The sequence below is a fragment of the Ambystoma mexicanum genome, chromosome 4q (assembly GCF_040938575.1).
Source record: "Ambystoma mexicanum isolate Mex_15411 chromosome 4q, UKY_AmexF1_1, whole genome shotgun sequence".
Classification (NCBI taxonomy): Eukaryota; Metazoa; Chordata; class Amphibia; order Caudata; family Ambystomatidae; genus Ambystoma; species Ambystoma mexicanum.
In genome coordinates, this window is record NC_090928.1 from 1,290,754,114 (window position 1) to 1,290,767,482 (window position 13,369).

Below are 13,369 nucleotides of genomic sequence, written 5' to 3' on the forward strand. Positions count from 1 at the left end.
TTAACAGGAACCAGGAGGCTCCACGATGAATCTTGCAAAAACTGTTAACACAATTGAGACAAAAATAATAAATATACATGTCTATTATTCCATGATCTATTAGCCTCTGCTGGCTGATTAAATACTTCTAGCATTTTCAATTGCCAGCTGAGGCACAATGCTGTCAGCTAACACAACCTATGCTATAAAGGCCTATGGAATGCTTTTGATCTCTGTATCATTCAGCAAGTTAAAACAAGGGCTTCGAATCTGTTAACAATTGCATATTTAATATCACATTTTTACATCCATAATGTTAAAGTGCCATCACCAGGAGTATTATCAGAAGGTATGAGCAAAAATACTGATTTTCCATACTAGCGTTATAGAAAGTCAAGATTCTATTAAAGATACAGAGGCGAAGGATTATGCTTTCTTCTTTACTCGGAAAAATCAAGCAGCATACAAAAAATGTCAACAGTAACACTCATAAAGAAAGTACAACACAACCAAAAACTACATTTCCCAAAATAAACTACCCAGGTGTAGTTCATTCTCTTTATGTCCATGAACTTTAAAGTCACATGACTCCATTAACCAATACCATCCAACACAGCCAAAACCTCCACCTTATGTTCCTCATGATCCTGCGTTCTTACCTTCTGTGCCTAAAATGCAATCCAAACAAAACAGTCTAGCTATGTTGCCGTAGGGTGGGTAATCGTTAACATATCTCAATATCATCTGCAGTAAGTAATTACAATTTATGTGCTGTCAATATTAATCCACTCAACACAACTATTCCACAGATAATACATTTCATAAAACGATTACATGGGTGGGATAATCCTTCGCCTCTGTGTCTTTAATTGAATCTTGACTTTCTATAACGCTAGTATGGAAAATCAGTATTCTATGTCAAGACCGGAGTCTCGGATTATGCTTGTTTACAGCTTACCTACCACCAACGTAGACATCCCTTCAATGGGTCTGGTCTGAATCCTTCCACTAGTCAGCCGCCTTGAGAATATCCTCCAATCTAACACCTGCATTAAATGCCTTAGATTCAATGGCCCCTCTAATACAATGTGCCCCGTACACTTCAGTATCAATGCCTGCCTGAGTCATGCACCATCTATCCCATCTGGCTAAAGTTGGCCCCGCAACTTCCTTGAATGGTTTCCTCAGAGATATGAACAACTGTGAAACACCTGCAGGCCTAAGAGAACTCGTCACCTCCTCATGGTTCACTGACCGGACATCATTTAGGTTGGTCTGGGAATGCCGCATATGACACCAAATCGATGCCTGTCTTCGTTCTCCTGCTAACCTGAAAGGTGACTCCTTCTGGATTAAACGATTTCCTGTCTATGTTCAGAGCCATGACATCTGACACCCTCTTACATGATATAAGGCATAGTAGAGTTGTGAGTTTTGCCGATAATGCTTTCCTGGTTAATCTATCATTATCCGGCCAGCTAATGAAAATGTGCAAGACTAAATTCACATCCCACATATGAGTGTATTTAGGTAAAGGGAGTTTCAACATCCTTACCCCTCTGAGGAGTCTACATACGAGAGGGTGTTCTCCGATCTACAGATGTTCACTGTTCTATACGCCATGCCTTGCGCTGCTAGCACTGCCAAAAAGTTCACAATCTGAGTAACATCTGCTCCGTTGGGATGTATCTGCCGTGCCACACACCAGCTAGTCCACCTTGACCACGCCAGTCTATCTGCTTCCCTGGTGCCTGGTGCCCATGCTTCCTTGATAAACCTCATAGTTTCTCCCGATAGACCTGGCTTCTGCCAGGCGTTCCCGAATTCGCCCATGCAATCAGTCTCAACTCTCCTGATTGGTTCAGTGGGTGACACTCTCCCACTGGATTCAGAATCAGTTCCCTGAACTGGGGTAACACTAGCAGGTCTTCGAAAGACATTTCCAGAAGATATAGAAACCATACCTGACTCTTCCAATCTGGCGTTACCAATATTGTCGTTGCTTGCTATCTCCTGACCTGTGCTATCGTTCTCGGGATCATAGCGAATGGAGGAAAGGCATACTCCTTCCCCGGTCCCCATGTATGTAAAAACGCCTCCTTTGCCACTGCTGCTGGATCTGGTCTCCAACTGAAAAACCTCTCCAGCTGTCTGTTCAGCCTGGATGCGAAGAGATCTGTTCTGCATGGGCCTCTCAACACCATCAAGGTCTCGAAGACCGGCCTGTCCAATTTTCAGTCGCTGGCATCCCTAGGTGTCTTGAGTTCCAGTCTGCAACTACATTTTGCATTCCTGGGAGATATTCCGCTGTGACGCTGACCTTGTTCCTAAGGCACATGTGCCAGAAGTCTTTCGCCATCTCCACTAACAGTCTGGACTTCGTCCCTCCTAGCCTGTTTATGTATCGTACCGCTGAGACATTGTCCATCTTCAGCAGTACACAACAGTTCACCCTGTCCTGGGTCCAACATCTCACTGCAAAGGAACCCGTCAGTAGTTCCAAGCAATTGATGTGGAGCTCTAGTTCCTCTCCCGACCATCTTCCTCCCATTGTTAGTTCTCCACACCGAGCTCCCTAGCCCCAGTCCGATTCTAGGACCAAATATTGCTCTCCTGTTCCAAGCCTCCATGTGGTCGAACCACCACAACAACTCCGTTCTCGCCTCTGTGGAGATTGGCACCTTCTGTTCGTAAGACAACCGCTTCTTCAGATGTTGAATTTTGAGGCGCTGCAGTGCCCTGAAATGCAGTGGGCCCGGAAAGATCACTTGGATGGAAGATGCTAGTCTCCCCACCAGTCTGGCTAATTCCCTGAGCGATATTTCTTTCTCCACAATTGTCGAACTGATCTCCTTCTTGATCACATTCACCTTGTCCATGGGCAGGCTGAGTGTGGCTGCTTTTGTGTCCACGACAAAACCCAGGAATTCGATCGTCTGTACCAGAACTAACACCGATTTCTCCCAGTTTATCAAGAATCCTAGCTCCTGTAATAAGCGGGTTGTCTGTTCCGATTGATCTATTAATCTCTGCTTGTCCTGCCCCATCAGGCAAAAGTCATCTGAATAAAATATTAGCCTGATGTCCTGTTCCCTGAGATGAGCTACTACCACTCGCATCAGTTTCGTGAAGGCCCAAGGGGCCGATGCGAGACCAAATGGGAGCCACCTGAACTGCCACTTCAGTTCTCTCCACCAGATCCACAAGTATCTTCGGTCCTCTTGCGCTACTGGAATCGTCAGATATGCATCCTGACTTACCAGTCTTCTCTCTGTAACACATCCCTGAGTAGATGGCTGCCCTCCATCTTGAAGTGCCTGTACACCAAAAACGTGTTCAGGTTCTTCAGATTGACTCATTTGGCTCTGTGGTTCTTTTTGTCTTTGACCAGGAACATATTGCTCACAAAGCTCTTCCAAGGATCTACTACCTTTTCGATTGCCCTTTTCTTCTCTAGCTGTGCGATCTCTCTGTCTAACAGTTCTTTGTCCTCGCGTGAGAACCTTATGGGTCTCGGTTCCACTGTCTGGATCGGCTCTCGCCAGAAATCTACCTTGAAACCCCAGACCATTTCTCCGACCCATGTATCTCCTGACAATTCTGCCAATTTCTCTCAATACTAAGGTGTTCTCCCCCCTACTAGCGGGGTCCCCTTTGTTCCCTCGTGTGCGTGTGTTTCTACATTTTGGCTCACCTGTGTTTGCCTGCTGGCCTCTGTTGTTTCCTTTCCAGCCTCTACCCCTACCTCTTGATTGGAAGATGGGGTTAGGTCGGCATTCCTCTTGATTCCTCCACTCGTTTCTGTTATTGGCGTAGGGCTTGAATGAGGAGAAACGGCTGGCAGAGCGGCCCCTACCTCTGCCAGTCCTGCCGAAAACCTTGCTGCCGAATACCCTCTTGAGCGAGGCCTGCATCTTGTCTATCGCCGCATAGGTACTGGCAAATTTAGCCATCTCCTTAATAAGGGTGTCGCCAAACAGCTTCCCTTTACTGTTGGAGGTTGGCTCCGCCGTAGCCAATTCACCCATCTTTGGGTCGATCTTTACAAGGATGGATCTCCTTCTCTCGGTTGTAACCGCTTTGTTGGCGTTGCCAAGCAGGCATATAGCCCTCTGTGCCCAGCCTGACAATATCTCCGGGTCCACCCTCTGCTCAGGCTGCTTGGCCTCTTCTGCCATCTCCCAGATCTTGGTCAATGGTCCCAAGACATCCAGGAGCTTGTCCTGGCAGGATCTCCAGGATCTATCAATTCCTTTCCTGATATCTCTTCCATAACGCCCCATGAAGGACACCATTTTCTCGTCTATCTCAGGCATCTCAGCCATGTTATCTGGGACCAAGGGCTTGGGACATTCCGCCCTTAACTTGCTTCTGGCTTCCTTCAATAGAGAGCATCTTATTCTCTTCTTTATGCAATTGCCTATCTTGGCGGGTGGCTCCCACCCCGCCAACCTGGGGTGAATGAGCGAGTCGGGGTCAAATACCTCCCATCTCCTTGTCATCCCTTCTTTTGTCTTTTCTTTGCAGCCTTACGCCTGTCAGGGGGGCTTGGAGAGGATGTGTCTGCTTCTTGTGAGCTACTTTCGGACAAATTGTCCCATTCCTCCTCCATTTCTGTGTCCTCTGAATAGGATTCATCCTCCGTATATGCTGTGCCCCTCCTCTCCCAAGACCTCACTCCCTTTTTGCTACCTTTAAGCCTGCGTGGCCTGCCCGAGGGGGTTAGGTTGCTGCTGACCTTTCGGCCTTTTTTCTTCCCCCATACCCCTCACAAAACCTCTCTGGGGTCTCTCCCTCATGGCTTCCATTCCCTGGGAGAATGAGATGAGATCCTCCACCAGGCTCCTGCCATGTGCTGCGCCCCCCACACATGTCCCCTGTACACATTGTACTGCTCTAGCCTTATTGGACGTCGTCCACTGTCTGCTGGTGTTGGATTCCTCGGCCTCACTGGAGCTATGCATTTTGCTATTGGTGGGTAAACTGCAGGTGCCTTGGGCCTTCTCCCGTCTACTAATGCAGCTAAGTGGGTCTGAGTGTTCCAATTCTATGACAAGACAGGAGGCTCATATTATGCATTACAATCTTTACTCTGAAACCACAGCAGCAAAGAAAAAACTTTTACAAACAAAAAAGTTTCAACAACAGAACTAGATAAAGTTCAATGTCAATGCATGGGGAACTCCCCAAACCATCATGGAGGATAGGTCATACCCTGCAGGGGACCAATGAGCAGGGACCCTCTTCTATATATGTCCATTACTCTAACCCCAACCCCTCTTTCTTTGCTGCTGACACCACAGAGCTAAGTCACCCCTTTCAGTTGTGTCTTACATTGTTTGTCAGTAGTAGGCTTTATTAGTTTGAATATGGCATATATGGTAAATATATGTTAATTACCTTTTATTATAAAGGAATTTGTGTATTTGATACAATGTATCTGGATAGCCGCGTGCGGCCGTTGGTTTCATTTTGGTGTCTTTCAAAAAGAAAATATGTATTATGCTCATACATCCTGTTTCAGCTGAAGCAGTGGTGCAATGGTTGAATTTCGGACTACAGTCCATGAGGTTGTGAGTTCGAGGGAGCTCTCTAATTTATTTCTTCTTTAAAAATTTCTCGCGCTTGTAAACTCAGGTGTTTCTAGTGCATTAATCAACTCGCTCCCGGCGTGCGCGAGAGCAGTGTTGTTTACACTGTTCCCTCTTCATTTCGCCTGTTTGAATTCGTGCCCCTTGACAGATTTATGGTCACCTGGGGATTCCGGGTGCTGCAGGCTTTGGGTTCGGCCTGCCCCTGTGGCTTATGTTTGTAACAAAAGCCTCTGTTTCAGTACTGAGCCAAGTTAGCTCAAATATAGAGCTGCAGGTCTCCCATGCAGGAAGACCAGGGTTCGCGGCCGACCAGCGCATGTTTATTTGTATATTTTAAGATTAGATATTTTAATTGTTATATTTTAAATAATTGTATTTTACAGTGGAGGTATTTGATTGTCACCTTTTTTGCTCAGTTGAGCAGGGATTTCCTAATGGGCATTTGGTTGGTTCATGACTTCTTCAGAAAGATTATAGCACAAACATTTTAATAGTAAAAATGTGGTTTTGTTAAAGGTTTGTAATTTCGTATCCCTGGTGACACAACACATTTCCTTACCTTTAGTGCTGGAAAGAAAGAATGTTTACTGATAGACTGTGGGTTTGTTAGGTCAAAGTCTGACCATCCAGCGCAAGAGCCCGATGCACTGCCAGTCTGCAGTTTTATTTTATTTTCTTTGTTTATTTATTCATTTACTTATTTCTTAAGTTATGTGCTTTGCCTTCACTGTAGGTGCCATAAGTTCGGTTTCAGGTTCAGCCTGATTCTATTGCGAGGTTACCCCCTCGTGTACTGCTGATTATCACACCCTGACCGGCGAGCAGTTGGAGGTGCACTTGCTCAGTGTATCCTACCTTCAACTTGACAGTTTTCTTTTGTTTGGGTTATCTTCCCTGGAAAGGTGCAGTCACCTGCTCGGTGGCAAGGTTGCCTGGGGTTTCTGCGAGGGGTCCCCTTGTATACGGCTGTGTCCACACCCTGCTAGGGTGAGCAGTTGAGGTACACTTGCTCAGTGTTTCCTCCCTTAAAGTGGGCAACTTGGGTAATTACCTTAACTGGCATGCACCATAACCTGCTCGGTTTCAGGCTCTGCCTAAGTTCTAATGCGAGGTTACCCCCTCGTGTACTGCTGATTATCACGCCCTGCTCGGGCGAGCAGTTGGAGGTGCACTTGCTCAGTGTATTCCTTCCTTAAGGTCGGCAGCTTTGTTTAGGTGCTGCATATGGCTGACGCCATTGTTTGGTCTTGTAGGCGTGCAGTAACCTGCTCGGTTTCAGGCTTCGCCTTGTTCCTACTGCGAGGTGCTCCCTCGTGTACTATTGGTTGCCTCACCCTGCTGGGGTGAGCAGTTGAGGTGCACTTGCTCAGTGTACGCTTTGATAAACAATATGTTTAAGTGTTGACTGGAACACATTTGCGTTTTTTCAGAATTGTCAGTGGCCCAGAAAGCTCAGTGAGTATCAGCTTATATAAGGGCCGGGGATTCGGTCCCCTGTGAGGGCGTAACCCCTCTTCTTTGGATATTTTATATATATTTCATATATTATATATTCTTTATTTATTATATATTCTTTAGCCGGTCAAGTGGCACAGCGAGTAGAGTGCTCGCTTTGACATCAGTGCAGAGCCTGAATCCACACCGTGGGTAATAATAAGCAGCGCTCAGATACCTAAGGGTTCGTAGCGCTATATAAATGCCAAATTATTATTATTATTATTAAGTGCTTTAAAGAAAAGAGTGTGGAAGTGGTTGTAAACAGACCCATATGGGGTTGTACCTTCCTCTCTAACCATCTCTCTGGTGTTATCATTCATCTTTTAGTTAAAAATTCTGTCACCCTTTACCTTAGTTAGTTTCAGGACAACTCAGTCCTTCCTTAGGTTTTGATTCCCGACCTCAATTGCTCCACCCAATACCAGTGCTGATTAAGCTACAGTATTTTCTCTCAACATGAGGAAGAATAAAGATGATGCGTTATGCCTCTATTGAGGTCTGTAGGGCTTAAGGCTCTCTTTAGTGGGGACGTTTGTTCTCCCCTACTTTTGTCCCATTGGACATTCCTTATTCTTTTGGTTTCTGGTGGAGACAGGGTCAGCTCGAGGGTAACCGTTCAGTTTTTTACATGACAAGTTGAGCAACCATGTTTTACTTGGATGGAGTGTTTGGAAACACTTGATGGTATCAGTTAGACGAGTTGCCAAATAATAACTTGCTGGCGCCTGCCTCATGTTTTTCCTCCCAAAGCTTGGCCTATGGTTCAGCTAACCGTCTAACAGTGTGTTGCAACTTCTCCTCTGCTCGAGGAGTACACGCAGGCTTCTGTACCCTCATGAGCGTTGCTTAACCTCTTTAGAGTGCTGTTTTCATATCCGTGCTGACCGTTCTGATACAGGTTCCTAATTTTGGAAAGGTCTACATCAGTCTTTTATCCTGCTGAGATCGATAAGTGAACACCTCACACCACACAACGCTCGTAGTAGTGTTAAGCACCACTCATATACCTGAGGGTTCGTAGTACTGTATAAGTACTGTTTTGCTATGGACAATGTGCTTAGTTTTTTCCTTCCCCTGATTCCCTTAGTGGCCAGTCAGCCTCACATGAATACAGTGACTCAGACCTCAGGGTTTGAGGGGACAGTGGTCCCAGATTTCTTCTCAACCTTGCATTTACAGGGCATTGGTAATTATCCAGAGTTCTTTCCCCCTCATTCCCCTTCCTGCCATCCTTGGGGGAGATTGCATCATAATATTACACCTCTGGGAGTATCCAATGGTTTCAGTTTTTTCCTTTTTACAGGAGTTCTGGCGGGTGACCAGTGCAGACTCGCACTGAGCATTTCCCTCCCGTCTGTTACTTTCCTTTGTGCTAATCTCTGGTATTTCAATAAGTTAACTGGAGTCTGTCCAGTCAGGGGATTGGTTAGAGGCGCTAGTGGGTATTTATTTCTCTTAACGGTGTAAAGCGGGGCTTTAATGTGGTCCTCAGGGTAGTTTTCTTTCTGGATTGCAAGGTTTTTCCTTTGGATAAGTGGGGGAGGTTTCTCCTCTTTTGGGAAGGCTCAATATCCCTTGGTGGGATAGAGGGGTCTGGGAGTGATACTATCCCCCATCCACGTTATGACCCTCTATCACAATGCGTTCCAGAGTCTATACATTAACTTTCAGACGGTGTCTGCCGCTACGATTACCAGAGTGCTGGAATATATATTTGGTTGATGACTTGATTATCATAGTCACCTGCATGGCAGGTGGACCTTTGGGGTTTTCACAAGAGTTTGTTTGCAGTAAGGTGCCAGCTCAGGGTGCTGTGAGCTTCAAAGATCTGCAAATTGGCTGAAATATAGGTTGGACCTCTTCTGGTGTACACCTTCAGTTTAACCATTTAGTGATCAGTTCTTTGCAGTTTAGAGTCTTGCTAAGATTTTGGAAATTTGGTGTGCTCTTTCGGTTACTTTTGATCCGCTAGGGGATTTATCACCAGGGAGGAGGGATCAAGGTTCAAGCACCGGGCATACCTACAAAGGAGTTTAGATATCACTATAATGGTAGTGATTGGATGTCGGATACATTTTTTCTTCTTGCCAAGTTTGGCCTCTTAAGGATCAGGTTTATAATATCTGCCTTTTGTCATGGTAGCAGAGTCCTTCTTCAAGAGTTCGGGAGGTCTGAGGGTCTCCGTGTTGGCGGTTTGACAGGTTTAGCTTCTCAGGTGGGGCCCTCTCTTCCATTCTGCTTCTGCCTCCAGAAGACTTCCCTCCTTAGTATACACATATGTCTGAAGACAATTGTAGATTAATTCTATTGCTTTTCAGCTCCGCTCAGGATGGATTGTCCTATTACAAAATTTATAAAAATGATTTTTTACTCCCATTTTACCCTTTTGAAGATTTGTCTTTCCCTCTTGGTTCCCCAGTGTAGTTCTGTGACATGCCCTGTTTCTAATGCGATATCTTCCTTTAATGCATGGGATGGAACCTATAAGACTTTCACCCCTATGGGGTACTTTTCTTTATCTCCAGGAGAGCTAGGTGTTTGTTTTCATTGGTTTGCTTTCTAGGTCCCCAAAAATGGTACGAATTTAAGTGTTTTGAATATTTGATTGAACAACATAGGTGTTTATTTCAGATGGTTTTTTCCTAACCTATTAGTATAGGAAAACTTTGTTCAATGTTTTCCCCTCTTTTAACCAGTTGGTTTTGGTGGCCTGTAAGGAACGCTGGATTTGGCACGTTCCTGTTTTTCTTGCAGTGGATTTGACTTTGCCTTATAAGACAGCTTTTCGGGCAACCTAGTCTTGGGCAATTCTCTGATTGGTCAACAGATTGATTTAATGAAAGCATTTAAAAAAAAAAAATGTTTCCTTTCCTATTATTTTATTATATTATCTATTATATTGGATCATTTTGTACGTACTAATGAGATGCAAGGGCTTTGAACTTGCATAATATGAGCCTCCTGTCTTGTCATAGAATGACTAATCCCCCACACTAACGTGAGATGGGGGTTTAGATTCTATTAAAGACAAGGAGGCGATTATTATCCCTCCCACCCACCCTGGATATGATATGATATGATATGGCAATTGTGATACGCATGTACACAGGTGGTTCAAGTGAGAACATTCTTTGGTTTGTTGTTCTTCCCAACCACCCACCCTTCTTGCTTGTTGTTCTTACAGGTACAAGTTGAGGTTCTGCTCAGGAGTGTGGATCGCAGTTACAAGTTCTGGAGTGCGTGATTTCGGCCACGAGTTGAGGTTCTCATCAGGAGTGTGGCTCGCAGTAACAAGTTGTGGAGTGCGTGATTTTGGATGAGAAGTCCTATCCAGAAGAACTTCGGCATAGATTCAGGCTGCGGGAAGGTGGAGATCTCCAGTTTCGATGGATTCTTTCTCCGTGCTACGCAGTTCAACCGTTTCATTGGACTTTTGGTGCAAGACAGCTGCAGAAAGAGGGGTTGGGGTTAGAGTAATGGACATATATAGAAGAGGGTCCCTGCTCATTGGTCCCCTGCAGGGTATGACCTATCCTCCATGATGGTTTGGGGAGTTCCCCATGCATTGACATTGAACTTTATCTAGTTCTGTTGTTGAAACTTTTTTGTTTGTAAAAGTTTTTTCTTTGCTGCTGTGGTTTCAGAGTAAAGATTGTAATGCATAATAATCGCCTCCTTGTCTTTAATAGAATCTAAACCCCCATCTCACGTTAGTGTGGGGGATTAGTCATTATCAGTTTTTCCTGGGTCTGTGCCCATTATTTGGTGCTTAGCACTTACTGTGATCTTGGCTGCTGCCTCTGTACATGCACCAAAAAGTTTCACCCAACTGGGCTCTCCCCGGGTCAATAATTTGTTTGCCCACTAGGTGGCATAATTGTGCAACGTTCTGCTGCTCTTCCCAGTCAGCTGTTCGTAATAAATCTTTACGCTGTGACAACTGAGCGCCGGAACTTCTGAGGTCCCGTCGCGCTCCTGTGACGTCGCGTGCTGCAGTGCCCCCTCGAGCAGCAAAGAAAGAGGAAGGACACAGAAGGACATGAGAGGATAAGGGGCTGTGTTGGATGGTATTGGTTAATGGAGTCATGTGACTTTAAAGTTCATGGACAAAAGGAGAACAAACTACACCCGGGGAGTTTATTTTGTGAAATGTAGTTTTTGGTTGTGTTGTTCTTTCTTTATGAGTAGTACTGTTGACATTTTTCGTATGCAGCTTGAGCTTTCAGAGTAAAGGAAGAAAGCATAATCCAAGCCTCCGGTCTTCACATGGAATACCCCAAAATTCTATGTCAAGACTCAGAGGCTCTGATTATGCTCAGTTATACTCTTTACTTCTCGAGCAGCCAACAAATAAACTAAATGAACAACAAACAATGAACTACGTATCCCAAGAAACATGAGTGAATCTGTAGTTTGTGCTTCATAGGTTTGTTTCTCCAGTGCTTCTTTCAGTCCAATCATGTTCAACAGTTCATCATAAACACTCCCAACTTCCTTAATTCCTCCTCTTTCTTTGCTGCTCGAGCAGCTGAGCTAAGTGACATTTATACTTTCTTGATTTATTTGATGATTGTGAATGATTAGAAACTGTATTGATGCACAGCGCGACGTCAGGCGCAGGAGAAAATATTTGGCAGAGCTTATCCACATTAGGGAACGTGACGGGGCGAACAAGCTCTGGCGTTCCAAAGCCTCGGTAGGAGGCATTGCCGCACGGAAGTTCGCGCCAGGACCTCAGAGCGCCATTGCGAACTTCTGAGGTCGGAGAACAGGAGGCTTATTCATCGGCAGAGGACAAAACAAAAGCGAATTGATTAACGAGCAGAAAGCTCATAAACGGCTTCACGTTCAGTGCAGCAAGTACATGCTCCACAGAACACGGAGGAGCGGATTGAGCTGTACGCCCTCTAGTGGACACAAGTGTGGACCGTAGCATCAACTGCAACAGGTGCAGGGGGACTTAGACGGGCACAGTCCCAGGAAAAACTGTAACACAAAAACAGATAAGTGCCCCAGGAGGAGGCAAGGCTCTATATATATGGTATATATTTTATATATGTATGTTGTAAGACAGGCACCGTTCCAAGTAATACTGCAACTTGCATTAGACTCGCCTAGCTATGAAGAAAACAGTGAAATTGACGGGGGCATCCCAAGACAACTGCAAAGACAAGACACACGGCACAGCCGCTATTATGAATGGGTACTCAGAGGAAGACTCAGAAGGTCCCCACGTAAGTGGCATGAGGATGAGTCAAGCGGTATAAAGCATTATGAGTGCCGGCAGGGCCCCCAGGAGAGAGGAAAGGGGCATGATGGAAGACCTGGTTACTTTCTCTCGGGGCATGACGGAACTGAGAAAAGCACGCACAGACAAAGGAGGACGAAAAACGAAAACCTGTAGGGTTCGTAGCGCCCAGACCCCCTCCCCCACGGGTTCACCACGGAAGAACAAAAGTGGCAAAAGAAAGGCGTAGTCAAGAGCCAGATATGAATATAATTCAGAAGACACCTCTGACAACGATTGCATGAGCAGTGAAAAATCGGACGAGTACAGCTCGTCAGAATCATAAACCTCCTCCTCGAGTGAAGGGCGAGAGAGGCAGACCTGAGAATGAGGAGCCTTGGGACTGATCACAAGGATATGGCAGCTAGCAGAGGAAGCCAAGCAAAACAAGGAAACTATTGAGCCAGAGATAATTGCCAGCTGGCCTCAGAGGACGATATGTCTTCTGGGTAATCAGATTAGAGCGGTAGCCACAGAGAAAAGGTGAATGAAGATGGACTCAAAACTGTGAGAGCTGGCCCCATCAGAATTGGCGGCAGCAGCCAAAGGCAAATTATTCGGGGAATCGTTCATAAAAGACATGGCGAAGTTTGCCAGCACTTATGCATCTATGGACAAGGCACAGGCATCCCTCCATAAACATTTAGGAAGAAAGTTTTTCGATAAGGCTGGCAGAGGAAAGGGCCGCTTGGTCAGCCGGTACCCTTATCACAGGTCCTCCGGTTATAGACCACACTGGAGAGAGCAGGCAGAACGAAGGGCCAACCCGTTCTTCCCCTCCAGGGGAAGAGGCAGAGGCAGAGGTTGGAGAGGCAGCGTCAGACAGCAACAACAAAATGCCACAGGTGAGAAGAGAAAGCGCGCTAGCAAGAGTTAGACGCAGGGAAACCTCCAGTGGGAGGGAGAGAGGTGCTGCACGCGCAGAGTTGGGTAGAAATATCCTCAGATGCATCGGTTCTTAAAACGGTTTAGGGTTTTCGCTTAGAATTCTGGCAAGAACCAATACAAGACT